Source organism: Mobula hypostoma, chromosome 2 (assembly GCF_963921235.1).
Source record: "Mobula hypostoma chromosome 2, sMobHyp1.1, whole genome shotgun sequence".
Lineage (NCBI taxonomy): Eukaryota > Metazoa > Chordata > Chondrichthyes > Myliobatiformes > Myliobatidae > Mobula > Mobula hypostoma.
Window position 1 is genome coordinate 187,837,398 of NC_086098.1, and position 27,534 is coordinate 187,864,931.

Consider the following 27,534-nt stretch of genomic DNA (forward strand, 5'->3'; position numbering starts at 1 on the left):
AAAAAAAATTTAACTCTGAGATCCCTCCGATCAGCTTAAAATTATGCCCCCTTTCATTAGCCATTACCGCCCTGGGAAAAAAATCTTTGGCTATTCAATTGATCTATGCCTCTTATCATCTTGCACAGCTCTATTAAATTGCCTCTCATTCTCCCTCAATCGAAAGAGAAAAGCTCTAGCTCACTCACTTGTCCTTGTAAGCTGCTCTCTCATCCAGGTAAACCTCTTCTGCACCCTCCTTGAAGCTTCCACATCTTCCCTATAATGAGGTGACCAGAACTGAACACAGTATTCCCAGTGTGGTCTGACCAGGGTTTTATAGAGCTGTAGTATTACATTGTGTCTCTTGAACTCAGTCCCCCACTAATGAAGGCCAACATCATATGCTTTCTTAAACACCCTATCAACTTGTGCGGCAACTCTGAGGGATCTAAGGAGAAGTGGATCTCAAGGTCCCTGTCTTCCTCCACACTGCCAGTAACTTATTTATCTACCAATGAGTACATCTTTGTGAATACAGTAGATGGGTGGGTGGGGGGCGGGGAAGAGCACCTGAGGGAAGTCTACATGGTCACAAAATGACCATACAAACTCTACTTCGACAGTACCCTAGGTCAGGATTGAACCCTGGTCCCTGGAGTTATGTGGCAGCAGCAATATGTCACCAATGTATCATTCACATCTGTGCCATGCTTCCTTTTGAGTTATTTCTACTCCCATTTTCCTCTTAAAATCTGTCCTTGTGCCTCATCTCTGAAATATATTACAAGGATTTCAACACACCATAACACACATGGGTATTCATTTACTCCATGCCCAGGAAAGTGTCTCCTAGTAAACCTTTGCGGGTTTGGCTTTGGAGGGCTACTTGGCACTGTCTGGGGTGAGAGATCAAACATAAAGAAGTGGACGTAGTTTGTTTAGAGTGCGAGTGGGTGGGGGGGGGGAATGCCGATTGTGGGTAGTGGACAGAGAAAATAAATGTAATGGAATGTGGTCAGTTAAGAGAAGATTGGGATTAATTTTTTATTGCAATGGAATTAAGAGTTGATGGTTGATCAAAGGGCAAGATGACACTTACATTACCATTAGATATGCCATAGTATAATATATACTGTCCCAGAATGGCCAAATGATGGGCAACCCCTAGAAAATGTTGTCCTCCTGCAATGTTCCAAAACCAGAGTGGCGATGCAAATTACATCATCTGGTCAAGGTCACTGACACCAAGAGGTGCCATATTAAAATTCTGGAGAGATGCAGAAGACTTGAAGTGATTATTACTGAATTTTACATCTAAAATATCATTTACATAAGGCTCAGAAATAGTCACCCACCAGCTTGGCAAAGCTTCCTGGCTTTTCACATTCTGCTGCTGACTAACGAAGTGGGTGGGCATACTTCCTTAGCAACATCAATCAGAGCCAAAACACAAGGCTTGCAGGGAGATGAGATAGAGAGGCAGCTGCTGATTAGATCTGAGACCTGGGATTGTTCAGGAAGTTACTGGAGAGAAGCGTCTGTCAGGATGTGGCAGTCTGCAGAACAAATGCTCTCTTTAGTGATCCATTGTGGGACTAGATTGGATTGTTTCAGCTCAGGATTGTCCTGAACAAATTAGATGGGCATTTTTTGTTTATTTTTTGGAATCTATACACTGCTGGCTAGAACAACATTTGTTACCTGTCTCTGACTGTCTTTGAACTGAGTGGCTGATTAGACCATTTCAGAGAAAATTTAAGATTCACCCAGATTGATAGATCTGGAGTCATCAGGGAGGAGGCTACCCTTTGCACTTTACCCTTTACACTTGTGTACTGGAATTGACATTAAACAATCTTGAGTACTTGATTAACCGGGGTAATGATGGCAGATTTCTTCCTTTAAAGGGCAAACATAAATCAGGTGGGTTTTTACAACCTTCTGGTAGCTCTATTGTCATAATTTCTCATGAATTTTTCAAAGAAATTTCAATGTCCATGGAACTAGACCAGCCTATTTTAGATTAGTACCCTTCACCCAATCCTACAATCATACAGCAGCCAAGCCAACCAAAACACCCTGACACCTAGCAAATGACACCACCAAACAACATGATCCACAACCATGGACTCTCACGTATCGACTCCTACATTTTCAATCCTTAATCAAGCCCAGTGTTCTGTTACTGGAGAGTCCCCACAAACCTGGCATCTCTCCCCTGTGAGTTCATCTTCCACTGTTCATCTAAATGCAGTCCTGATCTCACTGTTATAATACTTCCTCCATCTTCTCTATATGGGCACAATGATACAACCTTGAAGAGAAACCTCCCAATTGTTTAATGCACCTAGGCGAACACATTTTAACTTCCCAGCAATATTACTTTTCCAAGTCTGTTCGTCCAATCTTACAGTTGAATTATGTGACATGGTGCACTTTTACTGTTGGTCAAGTCATGGCCAGACATCTTGGGGACATGCTTCCAGGCTGCCAAAAACTGAAAAATAACAAAATTTACTTCCATTAAGATGGTTGTGCACTTGGATGTAGCAGGCTCTCAGAGGCCAACAAAAGGTATTTTTCTCTTTTTAAAAATATCTTTTTTACGATCGCAGGCCAATGCTGGACACTAAGAGCTTCAGGTACAGTGGGTCTACCCATCAGCGAGCTGCTTGTCCGTGGAGGAGCTGAACTTGGCGTTACTGCCTACTACAAGAAGGCATCAGAGTTGGTGCGTGAAGGCAGTGTGCAGTCTAGCAGCGAGTGATTGTCTTGGAAATTTCTCTTGTGATTACAAGACACTATTGGACATTACATTGGCGCGTGGCCAAGTAGTTAAGGCGTTGGTCTAGTGATCTGAAGGTCGCTAGTTCAAGCCTCAACTGAGGCAGCGTGTTGTGTCCTTGAACCAGGCACTTAACCACACATTGCTCTGCGACGACACCGGTGCCAAGCTGTATCAGCCCTAGTTGCCTTTCCCTTGGACAACATCGGTGGCATGGAGAGGGGAAACTTGCAGCATGGGCAACTGCCAGTCTTCCATACAACCTTGCCCAGGCCTGCGCCCTGGAAACCTTCCAAGGTGCAAATCTATGGTCTCACGAGACTAATGGATGCCTATAAAAAAATTGGACTTTGATAATCTAAAATACTGCAAGTCCATTTCTCTTGTATATTGGTGAGACAGACGGCCGGGAGGGTAGGGGGGTGGAATAGCATGTAGCGAGGATGCGGCCTCAAACCGCGGGCTTGCCTGTTGCAGCAGTCCAGGAGAGGAGACGCCAGAAATGGTGTTGTATAGCATCCATGCTGAGTTGGGGGTTGGGTGCTCCCGTTGGTGCTGCCCACTAGTGCTTGATCGGCAGAATGACAAACTGAATTGCATGTGTGTGTGCATTCATCTGCAGACGGCTAAGAACTGCTTATTCTTGCTGATAACACCCGTGCACCATCAATTACAGACAGGTTACTCAGGGACACAAACATACATATATATATGTATAATATATTTTTAAAGTAACTGTATGTTTACTTGTTATCTTATATGTGCTATATGTGCCTTGTGCTGTGTATATGACTGTTGGTACTGTTTCGAACCTTAGACCTTGATGAACACTGTTTTCTTTGGCTATATTCATGCATAGTTCAATGATAATTAAACTTGAATTTGAACTTAAAATACCGGAAATACTCAGCAGATCAAGCAGTATCTGTGGCCAGAGAAACAGGCAGCATTTCAGGTTCTAGAGCCTAACGAACCTTTAATTAACTGAAAAGTTTACTGGTTTTTTTTCTGCAGATGATGCCTGACTTGTTGAGTTTATTCAGCTCTTTCTGCTTTAATTTTAATCTTGTTTTTAAGTACTTGCAATTTCTTAAAAATATTTTCAAACACTGCTTAAAGCTAAATGCTGCATATTTATTTGATCATGTTACAACTGTTTATATTCATAAATAAAAAAATCCAATTTCTAATCATTCCAAGATGGTGACTATCCTCAGGCTCAGAAAATATTGAGTTTGTTTGCTTCACTCTTGTAGTTTTAAGGTATCATCACACCAGACGTGTCACTGACTACACAATACAAATCTTGTTCAAATCTGATAAAGAAAACAAGATAGTCACAATATAGTTCCAAGCATTAGATTATGATTTTTTTTCAGCTCAAACTTCATTGCAAGTGCCAGGGCCATTTTCTCATGATGAAAATCTTTCTGCTAAATCACCAACATTTTATTACGTTTCACTTTCAATCCCTCACCATAATGCATTTAAATTATTTTCCCAGCCACTATCAGTTCTCCAACTCATATAGTCATTGCTTACTCCAGGCCCTTTTATGAAATTCTACACGCTCCATTGTTCTAATGCTAACTCATTTTTATTTAATTTGCTGGTCACATGAATTGTCTGCAGTCATTTTTGTTTAGTCAATGACAGGTTTATATCGCTGATAGCATACATTGTATGAAATAACAAATGCCTCGGAGGGCTATTTGAGAGTAATTCGATGGTTGGAATTTTGATGATAACCTCATAAACAAAATAAAACGGAGTAACTTGCACAGTCAACAGCGCCATCTGATTAGAAAATACATTTATAATTCTCCTCTTAGATTTCTTGCATCATTAGTGTAGAAGAATATTTCCATTCTTGTCCAGCCCCAAAAGTAGAAAATCATACTAGCAGATATCTGATGCCAAACAGGATTAATGAACCATCTCCAATGGTTATCTCTGGACCCTTGCTCTATTTCCTAATAGAAGTGATAAATAGGACGTGTTCTGTCCTGGTTCCAAATATTCCCTAAAGGTTAATTTGCAGGTTGAGTCTGTGGTGAGGAAGGCAAATGCTATGTTAGCATTCATTTCAAGAGGACAAGAACATAAAAGCAAGGATGTAACATTGAGACTTTACAAAGCACTGGTGAGGCCTCACTTGGAGTACTGTGAGCAATTTTGGGCCTCTTATCCTAGGCAGGACTGTGCTGAAACTTGAGAGGGTTCAAAGGGGGTTCAAAGTTTTAAAGATTCAAAGTTTCAAAGGTACATTTAATGTCAGAGAAATGTATTCAATATACATCTTGAAATGCTTTCTCTTTGCAACCATTCACAAAAACAGAGGAGTGCCCCAAAGAATGAATGGCAGTTAAATGTTAGAACCCCAAAGACCCCACCAATTCCCTCCCTCCCACGTGTAAGCGGCAGCAAGCAACGATACCCCCTCCCCCCACTGGCAAAAAAAGCATCGGCACCCACCACCGAACACTCAAGCATGCAGCAAAAGCAAAAGCAAAAACACAAGACTTGCAGTACTCCAAAGACTACGTGTTCACCCAGTATTCCACATACCACAGGTTCTCTCTCTCCCTAATAAGGGAGAAAGAGATGTCTCTGTTTCACAGCAAGAGGGGAGACATAACAAACAACTTGCTGGTTTACGATGTTAAAAGTTCATTGCGTTGCTTTTTCTGAGCTCTGTGAAAATTATTCCAGGATTGAATGGCTTGTCAGATGAAGAGCGTTTGACTGCTCTGGGCTTGTATTCGCTGGAACTCAGAAGAACAAGGGGTGACCTCATTGAAACCTATAAAATGATGACAGGCCTTGACAGAGTGGGTTTGAAGAGGATGTTTCCGACGTTGGCGGAGTCTAAGACCAGAGGAGACAGCCTCAGAATAGCGGGACTTCCTTTTAGAACAGGTATGAGGAGGAATTTCTTTAGCCAGAGAGTGGTGAACCTGCGGGATTTGTTGCCACAGGCAGCTGTAGAAGCCAAATCTTTAGGCATATTTAAGGCAGGGTTTGATAGATTCTTGATTGGTCAAGGCATGAAGGGATACGGGGGGGAAGACAGGAGACTGTGGCTGAGGGGAAATTTGGATCAGCCTTGAAGAAATGGCAGAGCAGACTTGTTGGGCAAAATGCCCTAATTCTACGGTATCAAAGTTAAGAACCATGATGACCTTGAGAACCATTGGTACTGAAGTCCATAGCAAGAAACTACATTGTTCATTAAAAGGCTTTATTGTTGAAGTGAAGGCGCACAATCAATAGCTTCACTGAAAAGTTTAGGAGGCTAAACTCTGAAGATCCACTGTTAATATGTTCTTCTCCTCACAGATTCTCTGGCCTTCATTGCTCTCTTTCTACTTGTCCTGCACTAGGGAAGTCCTGCCAGAATACAAATGGCAGGAGTAAATGACCTCTAGAAGGCAGGGAGGGAAAGGTCAATTCGCTGTGATGCTCTGTATATTGGATGATCCTTTAAAGTGACAGCGTTGGAAACCGCATGCTCAACTAATAGCTGAGCTCATTCAACTTAACAGAAAATATCACATTTTCACACGCAAATGTTCTATAGAACATTTAAAATATATAGTATTATGATGCTTCTTCATGGCGCTTGAGGGACAGTCTTTTGAAAAAGGGCCATAATGGATAGAGCAACCAATATACTGTACATACAAGCGTATTAGACCTGGATAGACTAGATGCTGCCTGAGTTGCTGTGTTCCTCCAGCATTTTGTGTGTGTTGCAAAAGATTTCCAGCATCTACAGAACCTCTGGTGTTTAAAACCTGGATTTCCCTTTGTTTGGAATTTACATCATCACTCTCATTTAGCTGCACTCATTTGAAGTGAAGTGACCGGGAAGTATGTGCCATCAGTGGATTTTGAATCTTTTACAAAGTCTTTTTTTAACAAAAGGAGCTTAAACATGCTATACTTTATTCAAGAGCTCTTCAGAGGCTGTCTCTACAACACAACAAAACATTGAAGCACAAATGATCTTAAATGAACAATTTCCGTTCACAATCAATGTCACATGAAGAAAAGTGCTTTAAGCAAAGTAACAGAAAACATAAACTGGTTAACATATTTTTACATTTTACAGATTGAACTGAAGCACATTGACTTCACTGCTGCAGTGCTGGTGCTATGCACTGGTGTCTTAGAATCAAAATGCTAGTCCACCTTTGAGTCCTTGATGATCCCACTGTAGGAACCGTAGACTTAAGTAGCAGATAGGCTCAAGTCCATTGCACTTAAGACCATAAGACATAGGAGCAGAATTAGGCTATTCGGCCCATTGAGTCCATTCTATTTGATCATGGTTAATTTATTTTCCCTCTCAACATCGCTCTCCTGCTTCTCCCTGTTACCTTTGACACCCTTATTATTCAAAAACCTATCGACCTCTGCTTTAAATCTACCCAATGACTTGGCCTCCATAGCCGTCTGTCGCAATAAATTCGACAGAATTACCTCCCCTTAGCTAAAGAACTTCCTCCTAATATCTGTTCTAAATAGATATCCCTCTATTCTGAGGCTGTAACCCCTGGTCCTAGACTTGCTCACTATAGGAAACATCCGCCCTACATCCACTCTGTTGAGGCCTTTCAACATTCAACAGGTTTCAATGAGGTCCCCCCTCCCCATTCTTCTAAACTCAAGTGAATACAGGCCCTTTCATTCTTGGAACATTTTCATAAACATAATCAGGAATCTCTTTCACTTGGGTCTTTGGGCCCTAACTACTCACAAGAGCAATATTTTTCCATCACTGATATTGATGAGAATTGTCAGAGCTCTCAACATTACACCTGCCATTGATCTGTTGACTGTGTTTAAGGTAATATTCTGTACTAGCTGAAATTTCTCCACTCTTTTTTAAAATGGAGTGCTTTGATAAAACTATGTTGCATGACTGGTTGAATACCACTGGATGTGCTCTTTCATTAGCGTACCAACTTCCCTCTCAGCGCATGCAGTTGCAATATTCTAATACATCTCCCATCATAAATACATACCTACAATCATTTTTCCTCACCTCTGGTTATAGCTCCAAACCTTACTAGTTTTCACAAACTTTGAATGTGACTAGTTGAAATAATTTCGAAAGTAATTAATTACTTTAAGTGGGGCACTATCAAGTTTTCTAACTCAACTATCAGGCCTGATTTCTATTTGACCTCATTCTGACCATTTTTACTCTCATCTTCTTTTTCAATTAAGATATTTGCATGAGAAAACACTTCCAACTTCAAAAGGATGTTGTTGTGATGTCTTGTCTCTTCAATGCAATAGCAACAATACTATTTTCCCAATGTTTTGTTAAGAGAAGTATCCCAATGAAGTTGGCCTTCCCTTTTCCTTCCTGGCTGGCTAGAGCATTACATTCTTAAACATAACAGCTGCTCCAGATGCTGGAAATCCAGAGTAAAACACATACAATGTCGGAGGAACTCAACATGTCAGGCAGCATCTATGGTGAGGGAAAAAAGAGCAGATGTTGTCTCGGGTTGAGATCCTTCATTGGGACTCTCCATAGATGCTTCATGACCTGCAGAGTTCTCCAGGATTCTGTTTGTGTTACATCCCTTGTCATTGTGATGTTGGAGAAGGGGCAGTTTACACCCTTTGGAAAGCAAATTAAGATTTTACAAGGTCAGATTTGAGATCCCAGTGCAATGACACAAGTACTTTAATATCACCTGAATCTGTAGACCACATATGCATTCAGAAATTAACTTGCTTAATATTCAGAACAAATTCATCTTGCCTTGATCACTGGTGAACTCATACTATATATATAATATATATGATTAGCCATATATAGGATATAATAGATAATATAGGATTAGCCATATATAATATATATTATGGCTAAAACAAGTTAATATGTGTATTCATAGTAGAATTGCAGAACCTTCACAAATAAACAGCTAATTAGTGTAGATACTATTAATCTCCATTTCAGTTTTGATGATACTGCCTTATGCTAAAATCTGTTGCAGTAACAGAAATCCTAAGTGACATCTCATTTCTCACCTTTGTTTTTTGGTCACTGGTGACGAGATATGAGGATTCGAGATTGATTGATGCTGCAAGATTGAACGCATGCTTCATCAATTCTGAAGATTCCTTTTTTAAGTTGTTACATTGCTGATTTTCAGTAGCAAGCACGCCATTAGCTTCCAGAGCAGCTGAGCCAAGAACCCCTAGAATATCCAATGTAAATGTGCTGAGTGAGCAAGTGCAGCAGAGGACGGAACATTTCAGCACCCTGGGTTGGCCAAGGATTGCATGGTAAATCGTAATTTTGCACACCTTTGCCAAATCAAATACTTTGTGGAACTCGAAGCAACTGGGAAGAATTTCACAGACTGTATAGCCTGCCAAGCTTGAGCACTCACCAAAAATTCCTTGCACTTAAATAGCACTTTTAAATATCAGATGATGTTCCAAGATTCTTCTTGCATACTGGCATACACTGCTTTACTGCTAAATTAGTATATCTGTGCCCACCTCACACCTAAAAATAAGTGTGAAGTTGGTCCCAAAGTCTGTCTCTTACTCTGTTGCTGAGGGAAAGTGCATTTGCTGAGAACATGGTGAAGACAAATAGATGGTTCTGTACACAGTGATGAGACAGATCAATATTCCAGGGGTTATATTTGAGCATACAGTATTGTTAATTGGGGTGACATTGGCATGGACAATTTGAGGTGAAGGGTCTTTTTCAATTTTGTATAAGTTGTTGCATACCTCAAGGAGATCTTGTGACTTTCTTGTGAGAATGATGTAATGGTCTTTTGGAGGTCACCTAATGTAATTTTCCCGCCAATCTGAGGTCACGTGATGACATGTTTACCACGGATATAAAAGGGAAGACCTCTGGTGATGCAGTTTAGTTTTCCAGCTAGAACGTTCGTCAGTGTCTCCGTTCTGTTGCGTATTTGTTTTATGACGCAGTTTCACTTTTAAAACAGAGTTTTACGTTCTATTGTAAGGTACAATAGCGCTGGATTGGCAGTTCACCCTTTCTGCCAGATTTGTTGATGTACCTTTTCAGTAGTATTGGAGAGTGAAGACTTTATCGAAGTACAGGATATGAAGGATTAAGAGAAGTCGGGAATGTTCGGCAGGTTAACAAAGGATCGACCTTATTGAGTCTTCGTTGAAGAAGTAGCGACCTGCATCGAAGATAACTCCTGCCAAAAGAGAACGGTAGTTCAAGCAGGATTTGCTGTCTCGAAGTTAAGGTCGTTGTTTTAAGCTGTTTATTTCCTTCATCACGAATCCTTTGGACAGAACCGGCAGGAACGTCGCATCTATGAAGAAATCCTTCTCCAGAGAAGTCTCTCCCAATTGAATGTATAAATCTGTTGGACTTTCGAATTTACGATTTTAAGAACAGTATTTGACCTTACCGCTTTAAGAACTGTTTTCACATTTATCGCTTAAAGAACGAGCACCGAGTGACGGTTTGTTGAACGGCCGCATAGCGGTTAACTTCCAGGTAAGGTTTTCATTTGTTTTTTATTGTTTATCCGTGTTTAATAAATGTTTGGTTGTTTTTATATAACCTGACTCGATTGATATTCATTGTTGCCGGTTACGTAACAAAGTCAATAACTCTATGAGGTCAAAAAATTGTACTAAAACATTATTGAGTGATGCAGTTATTATTACTGATAAATGTTCCCACATGCATTTTGGACCCAATTTTCAGAATCAGAATCAGGTTTAATATCACTGGCATACATCGTGAAATTTGCAGTTTTTGCGGCAGAAGTACGATGCAATACATAATAATAAAAATCTGTGAATTACAATGCAAATATATACACACAGACAAAACAGTACTGCCTCCTTGATGGTAGCAATGAGAAGAGGGCATCCCCTGGGTGATGGGGGTCCTTAATGATGGAAGCTGCCATTATAAGGCATTGCTCCTTGAAGATGTCATGGATACTATAGAGGCCAGTGCCCATGATGGAGCTGGCTGACCCCTTGAAACCTTTGGCTATAATTCTTCTGTATATCTCTTTAAGATCAATTGCTTGTCAGTTCTGTTCATCATTATACCCATTTTGATTTAGCTATAACAAAAACTGAACTGTATTTGTTTAGAAAAGTGTGTATTGTATAAATTTGTGTAGGAAAGCTTTGATTCTATAATAGCAGGACATCATGTGAATGGCAAGAAAGAATTTATTCACTGGGCTCTGAAGAACATGAACAATCCTAAAGGACAAAGAATAATCTGAGGAAACAACTCAATGTGATCTATGTTTAGAAACTAGCTGGGTGCCTACCTTCAGGACTCTGGCCTGGATATTCAATGAAACCACCAAGTTACTGAAAACATCTGTTACAATGTCCTTCAGTAACTGGTTGTTCAAAACTTCATTCCTGAGATAGTTTGGTGTAATTGGGTATTCGGAAATTCATCCTGGATGTCAAAGAGCTTCCATTTTTAAACAGCTTATTCAGGAAAATTTGCTCTCATTAGGATGTTTCCCAGTTTCATTGCTTAAACAGACAGACCAAAGCAGAATGAATTTTGTGTTTGCCAAAGTCACACTGGGCCAACCTTGCTGGAATTCACAATGTTCTAATTAATTCTGCTTGGTGAGTGCCTGGCCCATATTGAGCTGCAGCTGGTGTTTAAAAGAGACACCTTGATTCTTGCTGGGCATATCTGGAAATAGCAGGTCAAGGATAAAGATTGCCTCCATTTTGTGCTTTGGTTTTGGCGATGTGACGACACTGATGCTGCAGTGAAAGATCGGACCTTGTGAGATGCTAGGGCACTCAGCATCACAGGAGCCTCATGCCACTGCACCAGTAGAAGCTGTATACAACAGCTAAAAGATGTGATAGCCGAGACAAAATAACAATTAACAGTCTGAGGTAAGCTGTCAAGGAAAGGCAGATCATGTCCTTATTATATCAAGTAAATGGACAAATTATGCAGGCCCCAAAGTGTATGAAAGCTAAAATGAAGCTGCAGAGCAAGCATTCAAAGCACACCTTTCCACCTGCTTAAATATCTCAAGACACACTTCATCATTGTCTCTTTTTAAATGGATGTCATTTTCCCATTTTGAAGGGCAAGGCTAGAAATATCCTCTGATCTATAAGGTGCATACTCAATTAGTTGCACACAAGTGTGGATACATACTGAACAATTAACTTGCATTCTTTCTGTGATCTGTTAATTTCTAAAATCTCAGCACTGTCTTTTGTACTAATTGCTGGTAGCACCATTTGAAAGAAAGGTGTAATATTAATTAGAAGATGAGCCCTATAATTCTGAAAAAATTGTCTTTAATATGGGTGGGGGTGGGAGGGAAGAGGGAAAGTACAAATACAAAGGGTGTGGACTTCAATAAATGGTACTTCAGTTCTCCATTCATTCATTTAATTAATTACAAACATAGTCATTCACATCCTGCCAGACTCCATCACAATGAATAATATGAGTTACATAACCTTTAAAATGGCTTCTTGCAGTCAAAGATTCCGATCTCAGTCTCCATCTGTTTCTGGAGCTGAATTGCAACATCAAATAAGCAGCACTTGGTAATATTCACTCTTTTTTTTATGCAGCCAACATTCTAATACATCCTAAGCTACTTAGGCAATTAGGAAAGGGTGTACCAGATGATCACAAATAACAAGCAACGATGTCAGAAGCACAGCTTCTGTTGTGTAGAGTAACTCTGCATTGCACTTAGATGGTGTGTGTGAGGATTAATCCAAAATTCAACACTACTGAAGCACTGCAACTGAATTTAGGATGAGAAATACATTGCAGTCTCTATATGTGCAAATTTATAAGAAAGAGAAGCGGAAATGGCCATTTCCCTTTTTGAACAAGATCATGACTGATCTTCTTTCTCAATGCCATTTTCATGACCTAATCCCTTCATTTCCTTCATACTCACAACTGGGGTAGAGAACGATAAACGACTCACCAGCTTCTCAACGAAGGCATCTTTCCGTATTTCATTCCTAAATGTCCTGCCGCTTATTTTAAGACTGTGGCCCAGAGTTTTAGACACCTGTCAAAGTAAAATATCCTACCTACATCAGTCCTGCTGAGCCTTCTGTGAATTTTGCATGCTTCAACCAGATAATGTCTTGTTGTTTTATGGAACAACGACTCAATCTGTCATCATTTGACAGACTCAACATCTCAGCAAACCAAAGTTCAATATAAGACCCTCTATAACTGTAGTATGTTTACTCTCAAGCTCAAATTCTCCAGCAAGATTGGCCAACAGATTACTTGCTTCCTTAATTGCTTGCTGCACTTGTATTGACTTTCAGTGATTTATATTAAAGAACACCAAATCTCTTTGAAGATCTGCATTACTCAGTTGCTCAACAATTAAAACAAACATCATTTTTGCTTTTCATAGCATTATTGATAACCTCATCTTTCTACACTGTAGTACGGCAATTTTTTGCTTGCTCTTTCACCGTGAAGCCCCTTTGCTTTACACATTCCTTACATAATTTTGTGCCTTCAGCAAAATCGGAAATAGTACATTTGGCCATCTCAACCAAATTGGTAATGTAGATTGGGAATGGCTATGGCCCAAGCTCTGATTGTAATAGTAGCCCATTAGTCACAACTTAATGGCTTGAGATGGATTCTTTTATTCTAACACCTTACTTTCTCACCATTAACTAACTCAAATCAAGCTGGCCTGCTCCTGTGTCTTTTGGACATATTACCCTTAATATCATATGGTCTCTCTGCCAACTACACATAGAACATTATCAAAAGTCTCTAAGAATCCAAATACATCTCTAGCTCCCCATCATCCAGTTTACAAGCTGCACTCTTAAAGAACTCTAATGCATTAGCAAACATAATTACATTTCTACTTATTGCCTTACTTATTAGTTTCATGTTTTTATTATAACTTAATGTAATTTTTTATATATTGCACTGTACTACTGCTGCAAAGCAACAAATTTCACAAAAGTGATAAGTAACCTGATTCTGATAAATCTATGTTGTTCTTGTTCAATCATGTTATTTTCTACATGACTGGAAATCACATACCTTGTTATGAATTCCAGCATTTTTCCTACCACTGACACCAGACTAAAATGTCCCTGTTTTTCTCTATCCCTTCTTTGCTATAACATTTGTTACCCTCCAACCTGCAGGAATCATTCAAAAGTCTACAGGGTGATGATAACTAGAGCATCCACTACCTTTTTAAGCACTTCTTTCAAAATTCTGTGTTGCAGATAATCAGCTGATTAGGATTTATCAATTCTCTGGCCACATTAACTTCATTAATGTTACTTCTTTACTTATATTGGCACTCCCTGGGTTATGCAAGGGGCTGTTTATGAGAAGTGTCTGTAAGAGATCTTCCATAAGGCAGAAATGTCTATTTTCCATAGTAACTTAGATCACTCTATATACACTTGCTGTATTTTAATTTCTTCAAATGTTCACCCTAATATTACCATAATTAAACCAAAGGAATATATACTGTATATATTTTCACAACTTCCCAGCTCTTTACTTTATCCCTCCCCCTCCAGGTTACACCTACCACTGGTGGTTCTCTCTTCCCTACCCCCATCTTTTAAATCTACTCCTCAGCCTTTTTTCTCCAGTCTTGCCAAAGGGTTTTGGTCCGAAACATCGATGTACTTTTTTCCATAGATGCTGCCTGGCCTGCTGAGTTCCTCCAGCACTTTTTTGTGTGTTGCTTGGATTTCCAACAGCTGCATATTTTCACTTGTTTGTAATATACTGTATCCAGTTATTAATGAACACCACAAAACATTTTATTGTTATCTTGAAAAATGCTTCAAAATGAATGGAATGATTTGCATAACCTGTAAGAAAGGTCATCCAAGGAACCCTTGTACTTATTTCTTTTATTTTTCTATTTGTATGTTTTGCACAATCTTTAAGTTTCTATTCATTAGAACACAAACCAGGGGATTTAAATTATATTTTTACAATAAATTAAACATTCTATGTGGAAAGCAAAATGAAGGAGTAAGATGTGATACTAATATAGGTGGCATACAAATGCAAAAGAGAGAAATGGAAAAACTAAATTTTAGATACTTTGTAAAATATTCATCAATGATTTAAATCAGATTCTATACTTGAATGGGATTGCTGTGGAGGACTCGGAGGGACTAGATCTACCAACAGTTGGGGAGACAGGACCTCATTCAAGTCAATAGGATGTCGTGTTTGACAAATCTCTTCAAATCCTTTGAGAATGTAATCAAGAGGCTAGATGAGGGTAAGGTAGCAGATGTTATCTATATGGACTGTAGCAAGGCTTTTGTCAATGTCCCTCAAGGCAGTCCAGTCTGGAAGGTTAGATCGCATGGGATTCAGGAGATCATGAATTGGATTCATAATTGGTTCAATAATAGGAAGCAAAGGATGTTGGTTGATGGTTGCTTCTCAGACAGGAGGCCTGTGTCTAATGGTGATCACAGGGGTCAATGGTGACCCCTTTGTTGTTCGATATTTGCATGAATGATTTAGATGTGAATGTGCAAGGCATAGTTGGTATGCTTCCAGATGATACTAAAGTTGGTGGTGCTGTGGATAGTATAGAAAGTTACAAAAATTTACAGGGGATCTTGATCAGCTACAGGGGATGTGGCTGAGGACTGGCACATGGCTTTCAATCCAGATAAATGGGAAGTATTGCATTTCAGGAGATTAAACCAGGGTAGGACTTACACAATGTATGGTAGGGTCCTGGGAAGTGTTCTGGAACAGAGAGACTATAAAGCATTAAGAGTAGAATTAGGACATTTGGCCCATCGAGTATGCTCCACCATTCAATCATGGCTGATTTATAATTCATCACAACCCATTCATCCTCCTTCTCACTGTAACCTTTGACACCCAGACTAATCAAGGAAGTATCAACCACTGCTTTAAACATACTCAATGATTTGGACTCCACTTCAGTCTGTGGCCATCATTTCCATAAATTCGCCAATCTCTGGCTAAAGATATTCCTCCTCATCTCTGTTCTAAATAGCCGTCCCTCTATTCTGAGGCTGTGCCCTCTAGACCTAGATTCAACCACTATACGAAACATCTTCTCCACACCCACTCTATCTAGGCCTTTCACTATTCAATATGTTTCAACGAGATCTCCCTTTATTCTTCTAAACTACAGTGATTGCAGGCCCAGAACCATTAGATGGTCCTCATATGTCAACCCTGTGATCACTGCAATCATTCCTGTGAAACTCCTCTGGACCTTCTCCAATTCCTGCACATCTTTTCTTCGATAAGAGGCCTAAAACTTCTCACAATATTCTAAATGCTGTCTGACCAATGCCTTATAAAGCCTTAGCATTACATCCTTGCTTTTATATTCTAGTCCTCTTAAACTGAATGCTAACATTGCATTTGCCTTCCTTACCACCAACTCAACCTGCATGTTAAGCTTCAGTGAATCCTGCATGAAGACACCCTTTGCACTGCTGATTATTGATTTTGATCTTTCCTCTTTCCTATTGTATTCTAATGAAAACTGAGCCTGCTATAGCAAATGTGGCCTCACCAAGGCATGTACAATCATAGCATCACTACTTCCACAGTCTACATGCTGACTTAGTAAGGTCAGTGGGCCATAAATGTTCTTCACCATCATCTTTACATGCAAAGCCACTTTAGTGGGTTTCTCTGTTCTCCAACCCTCCCCCCGTGCTCAACCATCCACTGCAAAAGCCTTCATTGTTTCCAAAATGCAACACCACACGCTTATCTGAATTAAACCCCACATGCCATTCCTCATCCCACTCACTCAGCTGGTCAACATCCCTCTGTAAACCTTGGTTACCATCTCCACTGTTAGTCGCACCTCTTATTGTAGTGTCAACTGCAAACTTAATAACCATGCCTTTCACATTCTCACCCAAATCTTTAATATTGATGATAAATAGCAATAGGACCAGCATCAGGCCCTTGGGAACACCATTAGTCACAGGTGTCCGGTCTGATTAACTTTCCACCATCACCCCCTGCCTCCTACCATCTAGTCATTGTGCATCCAATCAGCTAGCTCTCTCTGGATCCCATGTGATCTAACTTTCCCAATGCAGAACCGTATCAGAGTCAATACTGAAATACATATACACTGTCTACTGCCCTGCTCCAATTGATCTTCTTGGTTACTTCTTTAAAAACTCCTTGAGATATAACCTTCACGCACACCCCTAGGAACAAAAGTGCATAGTTGGCTGCAAACATGTCACTAGTAAATAAGGTGGTGAAGGAGGTCCGTTGCATGCTGGACTTCATTAATCAGGGCGTTGTATGTGTTGCACTGAGTATAGGAGTTGAGAAGTTATTGTACAGTTATATAAGGTGCTGGTGAGGATAACTTGGAGCATTGCGGACTTGGAGTAAGTCCTGAAAAGGGTCTCAGCCCAAAATGTCAACTGTTTGTTCATTTCCATAGATGCTGCCTGACCTGCTGAGTTCATTCAGCATTTTGTGTGTGTTGCTTTGTTACAATTTTCATCACCTTGTTAGAAGAAATACACTATTAAACTAGAAAGAGAGCAAAACAAGATTAATCAGATGTTGTCTGAATGTGGTGTCCTGATTTACAAAGAGAGCTTACATTGACCTGGATGTTGTTCTCTGGAACATTGTAGATTGAGTGGGATGGAATCTGATATTCTTATAAAAGATCAAGAGGGACATAATGTGAAAACATTTCCACCAGGGAAGGGGTGCTAATTACAAGAGGACAAGAGGGGGGAGGTTTAGCATCAAATGTCAGATTCTTAGAAGGGACATCAAGGGCAACTTTTGCATGCAAAGTTTGGAGTGCATTTAGAATGAACTGACAGAAATAGTGGTTGAAGCAGCCACATTAGCAACATCTAGAAGCTATCTCGACAAGTACACGGATAGGAAAAGTTTAGAATGCTATGGACTAAATGAGGGCAGATGCAATGAGTCAACAAAGACAACACAGTCTGCATGCACGATTTAGGCTAAGGGGCCTGTTTTCATTCTGTGTGAATATGATCTATAAACTTGCAGTGGTAGTCCAACATTGAAAAACATAGATTTAAGATCAGAAGGAGAAAGTTTAAAGGAGATTTATGAGAGTTAAAGGCAAGATTTTTTTTAAACACAGCTGGTAGTCGACTGGAATGCGGTCTGAGATGAAACAGCAGAAGTAGATATGATAGCAATATTTATGAAGTAATCCCACAGACATATGAACAGGCAGGGAATAGAGGGACATAGACATTGTGCAGGCGGATGGAATTAATTTACTATCAGACCATAAGATATAGGAACAGAATTAGGCCATTTGGCCCATCGAGTCTGCTCCATCATTTAATCATGGCTGATCCACTTCCCTTTCAGCCCCAATCTCCTGCCTTCTCCCTGTATCCCTTTATGCCCTGACTAATCAAGAATCTATCAACCTCTGCCTTAAATATGCATAAAGACTTAGCCTCCACAGCTGCCTGTGGCAACAAATTCCACAGATTCACCGCTCTCTGGCTAAAGAAATTCCTCCTCATTTCTGTTCTAGGAGGACATCCCTCTATTCTAAGGCTGTGTCCTCTGGTCTTAAACTCTCCTACCATAGGAAACACCCTCTCCGAATCCACTCTATCAAGGCTTCTCACCATTCGATCAGTTTCAATGAGGTCACCCCTCATTCTTCTGAATTCCAATGAATACAGGCCCAGAACCATCAAATGCTCTTCATACAACAAGCCATTCAATCCTGAAATCCTGGAAGTTAGATTGGCCTCAAGACAAAACAGCTCTGTCATTGACTTCAGAAAGCCAACCAAGATCTGTCCTGATGAAGGGTATTGGCCCAAAACTTCTCTATAGATTCCCCCCAAAACATGCTGCCTGACTCGCTGAGTTCCTGCAACATTTTGTGTGCTTCGCTCAAAGGTATCTGGCATCACAGAATCACTTGTTAATGTATATTTTTAAATTGCTTATTTGAAATCACCACATGCTAGACTTCGAAACAAATACATTTATCACTATCCACAGAAAAATCTTAGCATATCTGTGGGGGATGTACATTCTGCCATCCATCATAGTGAAGGACTTAGTTATTAACTGTGTAGCCTCAGGTTAATAGACGTAAAGAAAAAAAGCTTCAAAAGAATGTGCTTGTTTTTCTGTAAAAAGTAAAATCAGAACATGTGCTTAATAATTTTTCTCATTTAAGGACTTTAAAAATTCATTTCATAAAGCAATTATGATGATGGCATATAATGCACATCTTCCATCTGTGGTAAGTGTGCAATGAATCTTAACACAAATGCTAATGCACATCGTAAAGTCTGACAATAATGATCATGACCTGCAATAAGAGCAATCTGATATTTTGTGATGTTGAGTCTCCTAAAATCCATAATACTTAATTATCTTGATACTTAAACATCCTTTGTTTGCAACATATATCTTGACATACCACTGGGACTTAGAAGTGCAATTATAACACTGGGAGGCAATGCTTTCTGGACACATCAGTCAACGTGCCTTATGTTTTTATACGTTCTGCGGGTCAACGAATGGAAACAACAGTGCAAGAATTCCAAACTGCAAGGCAGGCAGAGCACGCTGCAGAACCATCAATTGTTTCAAGTGTAAAAAGGGAGGTGGGGAAGGCATCATTAAAGATGCTCAGTTTCCAGTGAATCCAATTAAAACTGAACAGTATTCATGTGACATTTCAAAATGTCAAAGGAATTTAAATCCAGCAACTACGCAGGCTACAAATATTTTGTGAGGTGATCCTTTCATTTCAAGAAAATTACTGTTTTACTAAGTTCTGGAGTCTAGGCCACAATCTAGGCCCAGAGTCCCCCTTGAACACCAGCTCCTAAATAAATCCATAACAAACTTGCTAATTTCATCCAGTCTGATTATCTAATTAACAGCTGCGAGGACAGAATATGGCTGTTCTATATGGCCCTGCCTTTCATTCTACATTGGATTTTGTAAGGGACTGATAGATCAAGGCAAGAATCACGAAATTGGTTTGTTATTGCCACATGCACTGAGATACAATGGAAAAATAATCCATACAGATCATTTCAAAACACAAGTATGTCAAGGAGATAAACAATATTAACTTGCAGAACATGGTGCACAGTTCCAGCTGTGGAGGAAGTGCAGTGCAGGTAGCAAGGGCTATGATGAAATGTAAGGTCGAGACGCCATCCTTATTGTACAAGAGGTCCATTCAGTGATCTTATACGAGCAGGATAGAAACTGCCAGTGTCTGTCCTTGGCAATTTTCCAGGTTTATCTCCTGGAGTTAGGCAGAAGTATGCTAGAAAGCCAAAGGACTTTATGCTTTCAATAAGATTTATATTTACACACTTGCTCAAGGTCATATTAGAAAAAAATGACCATGATTCTGCAGTTGGGGTATATGGCAACGTAGCAGACCACCTTGGACGTGCGTGGACTAGCAAACATTTGTGTGGCTTGCATCGTGGACTGAGCTGTACCCATGGCTCGGGAAAGGCAGACAGAAACCTCCTTCTTGCTTGAATCAAGTAGATCTTCAATAGGGGACCCAAATTTCTTTTTACTTCTCAGAATTAAAACAAACATTACACACCATGAATAGCCATCCAAAGCATAAGGACTGAAGAGTACTGAAATAATCTTCATTACTCATGAAAAGTGTTTTAGTACTGACCAATATAATACTAACATTAGTTTTGTAACTAACTAATTTGGAGGAGGAGAAGATGGCGGCGCGATGCAGCGCGCGTAGCCTCTCCGGTGATATGATATCATATTTGTAAGTATGATGCCGTGCATAATTCTGATTTGATGGAGACAGCCGTGAGAGCAGGGAGGAACAACTGGATTAACTTCTGAAATGCCCGGTTCACTGCCACTGCTCCAGTGCGATCGAGAATCTCCGGAGGGAAGGCCCCAAAATCCTCGGTTTTGCCTGCTGTTGGCGATTGGGGCTGAGGTTGAAGCATTCGACAGAGATGGTGCTCGGTGCTCGGTGTCGGAGGGCTGGTTGGAGCTCGAAGTTTTCAGACAACTCAGAGTCGGACTGTGGTCGGGTATGGCAGGGAGAGTTTTCTTCCTTCTCCTGTCTGCGTGAGATGTGGGACTTTCGAGAAACTTTGAACTTTTTGCTGTGCTCACAGCTTGTTCTTCACCAAGTTACGGTATTGTTTGCACTGTTGTAACTATATGTTATAATTATGTGGTTTTTGTTAGTTTTTCAGTCTTGGTCTGTCCTGTGTTTCTGTGACATCACACCGGAGGAATATTGTATCATTTCTTAATGCATGCATTACTAAATGACAATAAAAGAGGACTGTGTGTCCTCATAATCTAATCTAATCTAATCTAACCTTCACCATATTGAATCAGCAGGAAAGGACATCACAGAAATATGCATCTCTCATTGATATTGTATTATTGATTCCTATTTGATATTATTGATTCCTATTTAAGAACAGTTGACTCTACATCATAAATCAAATACAGAACTACAGCTCTAAATTCACATTTACATCAACCATTATGCCAATGTAAGGTAATCGCATCCATCTGAATGTGGGCCATAATGAGTCCTTCATCAGTCCGGATGAAGGATCTTGGCGCGAAAGCTCAGCTGTTTATTCCCATCCATAGATGCTGCCTAACCTGCTGAGCTCCTCTGGCACACTGTATGTATTGTTCTAGATTTCCAGTAACTGCAGTACCTCTTGTGTCTGGTGCATATATCCCTGTATTCCTTGCCTGTTTATTTGTCTGTCTAAATGAACATTAAACTTTGCTATTAAAGGTCTTGATATTAACAGAGTACTGTATCTTTACATTTGATAAGCTAAAGTGCAACACTCCACATTTGACGTGTTTAAACTCCAACTTCCATTTCTCTGCCCATATCTGCAACTGATCCATGGCCCACTGTATCATTTGGCAATATTATACCCTTCCCACAACACCACCCATCTTTATATCTTCTGTGAATTTACTCACCCATCCACATTTTCATCCAGGCCATTTATGTATAACACATATGTTTGAAATTGACATCAAATGGGGATCGTTAGCCAGCTATAGGGTTTGGATGGGCACTGGTAGAGTTGGGGTTGGGCTGTGTTTAAAGGAGAAAGCAGAAAGACTATCTGAGATTATCAACAATATGAGCCTCATTTAGAGTTAACTGAAAACAAGCAATCCAAACCTCCGGTGGACTTGAAATTACAAACTTGTTTAGACCAAATTCCCTTTTCTAGTCTTTCCTCATTTTCACCCTATCCTTAACTCGCCAGTGATTGGAATTCTTTCTTCTGCTCCAGCACCATATATGAGCCTATCTGTATGATAGGCTTTATGTAACATGAAGCAGAATTCTACGGTTGATAATTAAGTGAACTTCAGGTTGTGTTTGACCATCCTTTAAGTTTAATTGGTCTGTAGCTCTCTGTATCAGAAAGTTGGATATATGAGAGAAGCTATCATCCCCATATAGAGAGAACATCCATTGTCATGGAGTCATCACTCTGTGACATATAGAAGAAGTGGATGATTGGCACTGGATCCAAGCATCTGTCTAGAAAATGCACATATATTCTTCTATCTCTGAGAGATGCACATTTGAGGTTAATGTCTTTGTTAACAAGTGCTGCTGGCTGGCTTTCTAGTGCCTTGTTGGCTTCCTGAGTGCAGTCTGCAGCTGACTCAACAATCAAGTAAAATTTGAATGTGGTCCAGCTTTTGATGGATGTGGACGTACCAACAATGATTCCATATATAAAGTGTGCATATGCCCAATTACTGTGTAACCTTCTATGAATATTCCCACTTATAACTGTGGGAAAAATCAATGACTAAAGCAGGTAAAGGCATAAGAATATGACGTCACTGCAGGAGTTCCTCAGGTTGTGTCCTCGGCCTGGCACACAAATCCTGCTATAACAATGGCAGCAGCTAAAGAAGGCAGATCTCCCCATCATCTGGAGATGGGTTTTCAATACTGGCCTTGCCAAGAGCACCTAAATCACATGGGAAAAGAGGGAATGCAAATCACATCTCTTTCATCCTGGTATCCTTTTCCATTTCAAAGTGTATAATGTCAACAGTGCCGGCAAATCAGGAATGAATGAATATTGAAGAACTGACACAGAGATAGAAAACTGACAGATGGAGACAGTGTCCCTTGTGGCCTCTCAGAAAGAAACTAAATCACAGATTCAAAAGGCTGTAGCTAATTTTGTGCCATAAATCCTATTGAAGAGGATGCACAGGCCCAAAATGGCTCGGGTTTGTGACATAAAGTTTCTTTACAGACTGATACTCAAACAGTTCTAGGGGAACCATTCTAGTTCTTCAGAGAATAATTAGACAGTCATTATGACATATTGATTAAACAAGTTATTGAACAACATTGTGTAAGTTCACTCACAAACCATCTCATTATTATTCTTAAGACACTTGGGGCAACATGGGAGCATAGCAGTAAGCACAATGTTATTATAGCACCAGTGACCTGCTGCTGTCAGTGATGGGTTAGTATCTTGACCCGTGACTGCATGGGTTTCTTCCCACACTCCAAAGACATACAGCTGGTAGGTTAATTGGCCACATGAGTATAATTGGGTAGCACAGGCTCAGAGGCCAGAATGGCCTGCTACTGTGCTTTATCTCTAAAAAAAAGTAGTAGCAGCTGGGCTATACGTCCTCTCATATAAGCATAAGTGATTTGAAGGGCACTCAGTGTAAACTCTTGGTATTGAGTGCATTGTATGCAAGTCGAACTATTACAGAAAACTGCAAAAAAGTGAAGCAGCAAACATTTACACGACCTACGTGCTTGCAGTTAATGTGTATCTTTATGAATCTTAATGACCCTGAGCAAGCAGCATGGCTAGCATTCAATCAGATCTTTCAGTGCTGATTAGTATTTAGACCAAAAATTGGTTGGATTCTCAATTACTTAAATGCATTCTGATCTCCATGTATTCCTAGGACATCTGGCATTCTACGATGAGCATCTAAAATTATCACGAGTTTCTATGGCAATGACCAAGGATGGGGGGGCAATAATTGCCCCCTGCACTTTAATTGTTACCAACCTATTCTTAGTAGACATAGACATTAAAATCCTCTGTAAACAAATAATATATATTCTTTCTTAGATGTTTTTCTCAACTATAAGGTAATCTGTGAACCAGGCACGTCTTAATCTAAATTCTCAGTACTGCCAATTCTAAAGAACATTAATCTAACTTCTTTCTTGACAATCATTATGACATGTTCATTAAAGAATTTATTGAGCAACACTGTCAGTTCACTCACAGACTATTTAGTTATTATTCAACACCAACAAATAGGTAGTAAAAGCTTAAATACTATTCAAAACCTGAATCCTTTCATATTGCTCACCTAGCACAGGAGTCTAGCATCCAAGTATCCCATCAATGACCATTCTTCGTGGTCTTGTATTTAATATGCTGATTCTCCAGACCTGTATTTCAAAACAAAATTGACTCTATCAGTTGTGTGGATTGATTTGATCAAACAAATTGATCACCTTCACATAATAAACCAATATTGCCTTCAAAATGGATGAACTCGCATAAAATAGTAAGCCTAATTTGATCTGTCCTGATTCCTGTAGTCTACTCTGCTTGATTTATCAGTCATAACGATCTTGAGCAATTTTTTATGTTGTTCATATCATATCCTGGTGTATAGCAAAGCTATAAAGAGGTTTATAATAAATTTGTCAATTTCTGATTCTGCTACACTGCTGAGAGTGCAGTTGATAGAATACATCAGTGGTATGGTGTTTGGATGATCCACAGTAATCAGACAGAAGCTATTTGACAACACTTAAATGGAAAATAATGATCGATAGGTGCAGAAAATGCCCTTGCTTTTTTGACCTTAATTTGGTGAAAAGTCAATTGAATGTCTAAATTCTAATTTCATTTATCTTCAGGATCTCAGAAACACTGGATGTCTGAATTGATTCCACGTTACGACAATTAAGTTCCCAAAATACTTCCCATGTGCATTTTCTAAAACTAGATGTACTTTAGTAAAAATATTCTCAACATATTTTTATCCACTTGACAAATCCCCACTTTCACCCTCTATTTAAAACAATTTTATTGAATTTGACACACTGTTGAATGCGTCCAAACTAATTTGTTATCAAGTACAGCTTCTTGCTTTGCCTTGTTTTTATCACCTAAAATGTAACAATATTTAAGCTTCAAAAAAAAAGTATAATTGAGAACTCCCTACAAAGCAACACACACAAAATGCTGGAGGAACTCAGCAGGCCAGGCAGTATCTATGGAAATGAATAGCTAGTTGATGTTTTGGGCTGAGACCCTTCTTCAGGACTGAGGCGGGCGGGGAAGATGCCAGAACAAAAAAGTTGAGGGAGGGGAAAAAGGATAGCTAGAAAGTGATACATGAAGCCAGATGGATGGAAAAGACAAGGGCTAGAGAAGAAAGAATCTAATAGGAGAGGAGAGTTGACTATAGGAGAAAAGGTGGAGGAGGAGACCCAGGGGGAAGTAATAGGCAGATGAGAAGAGGTAAAAGGTCAGAGTGGGAAATGGGGGAAGGGAGGTGTGGGGGTGGAATTTGTTTACCGGAAGGAGAAGCCAATATTCATGCTATCAGGTTGGAGGCTACTGAGAGGGATTTTAAAGTATTGCTCCTCCATCTTGAAGGTAGCTGCATCTTGAAACAATAGGAGGCCATGGACAGATATGTTGGAGTGGGAACTACTAAACTAACTCTTTGGATTCATCTCAGTGTGTATACTGAGCTCTCTCATTCTAGTGGAATAAAAGCCTGTCATTCCCTAATTGTTAATTTTCACCCATGGCAAACATTGAGAATGTTTTCCCCGGTTCCAGAGGATTTCTGATTTTTCCTTCTCTTACTGTAAAATCTTCCTTTAACTGTCTCATACATTTAAATTGGATTTTGAGAACATTTTCCACTCCTATTACTTGGATCCACCACAAGTCTGCCATATTGTTGTAAATTGTGGTGCAAGTCAGCACACAGAGAATAGGAGGTTGTTAACACTTTACTCTTCTATCACTCTCTAACTAAGAGCTGAAGATGAAAATTGACCCCTTCCTGGAATGTAGGCTAGACTTGGTGTGACATCTTTCAATTTCAGTTATCATCATTAAAAATGTTCAAATAATATCATCAATACTTTCTACCCTGTACAAAATGTGCAAGAGGAAATAATTTTATATGCTGAATTACTGATCTCTATGATTGTAGATCTGAACATTTTATGCTGAATTTCTGATTATTTTAAATATTTGTGATATTTATCAATGCAAATTGCCTCAGTAAAATCTCTTTAATCCCAATAATGGGAATCCAATTGGCAGACACAGCTGATCTTGTGAAAAGGTTTAATTTCACAGTTCAATGGTACATGACACATGCAGCAATGCACATTTGATGAAAAGCCAAACAAGATTATTTCAGACAAGGATGACAGTATTTGTTTCCAGAAAGTTAGGACACAAAACTAAATCACCTAGCGCCTTCTTTTAAAGCTACACATAATTACTCAAAAGCATTGCTCAGCAATAAATTTAAGATTCCATGCTATTCCAACAGGATATCTAAAGATATTTACAATTTTAAAATTTATTTTAAAAAACTCTCATGCTTCCTAATGGAGACCTTGGGCAACACTATCAAAAAGGAACTGAATGTTCAATATTTAATCTATTCTATATGCGATGTTAAAACGAAATCATTACACGGGCTGCTTAATTGTTTGTGGAGTGATACTGGTACCATATGTATATAATATAATCACCTTTAAAGGCTCTAGCTTAATTTGGGAATGATAATTTATTATGAATACATGTAGCATATCTGAGGGGCATGAAAAGGTTTTACAGTACTGTATGCTATCAGTAATGAATAACTTATACAGCAGAAATGATAAACTTCCGAGTCGATGACATAATGTTTCCCATTATTGTGTCAATGACAAATGTGTTTAGAAGCTGGATCATAGAGAACTCTTCTCCTCCATGTTATCCAGTTGAAAATCAGTTTAAAGTAAATGTGCAACTTATCTCCAACCATATCATGAGAAGCAGGAAATTCAATTCATGCTAAGCCATCTTAACAATCCTGATGCAACTCTGGTATGAAGAAGATGTGATCGCAACCTCCCTTTCCTGTGATCCCCTGGTCAGTGCTGCTTTTATGTACGTAACATCATTCTGAAAGAGCATGCTGCAGTTAAGAAGTCCTGATGTACTAAATTATCTAATTTTGCAGTAAAAACAATCAATGCACAGACTATTATAATATTACAGTAAAGTAAAAGAAATCTGCAGATGATCATGACACATTTATCTATTTCAAATAAGCATGCTTACATTGCTGAAGTCTCAAAGACTTCCAGTATGCTCAACTCCGCTTGTAAGCTGTGCACAATTGGCATCCACTACCAATGTTACGGTTATTCATCTCCGCACTTTATGGCGCATCAAGCAGCAACCTTGCTGTTTCTTTAATATTTTGCCTGTTTTTTTTACCAGGCCAAGTTGCTAGCTTAACATTCAGCCCAGCACAGATGGGAAGCGTGCAAGAAACAGGCCGGATTCGAACCTGGGACCGGAGCAGATGTCACTACACCACTGGCAGACTGTACCAATATTCTAATTTCAAAGTACTAACAATA

The 27,534-nt window shown here is 39.5% G+C and overlaps 1 protein-coding gene across 2 annotated transcripts in view; it reads right to left on the reverse strand.

Annotated features, from left to right (window-relative positions):
* Positions 1 to 27,534, reverse strand: part of LOC134342751 (disks large-associated protein 4-like) — a 772,967-nt gene that overhangs the window by 566,091 nt on the left and 179,342 nt on the right. The window contains exon 3 of one of the 2 annotated variants that reach the window (XM_063041263.1): positions 24,228 to 24,309. The exons of the other annotated variant lie outside the window; for it this stretch is intronic. The gene's annotated coding sequence lies outside the window, so the exon portion shown is untranslated. The remainder of the gene's footprint in view (positions 1 to 24,227; positions 24,310 to 27,534) is intronic. 2 annotated transcript variants of the gene reach the window in all.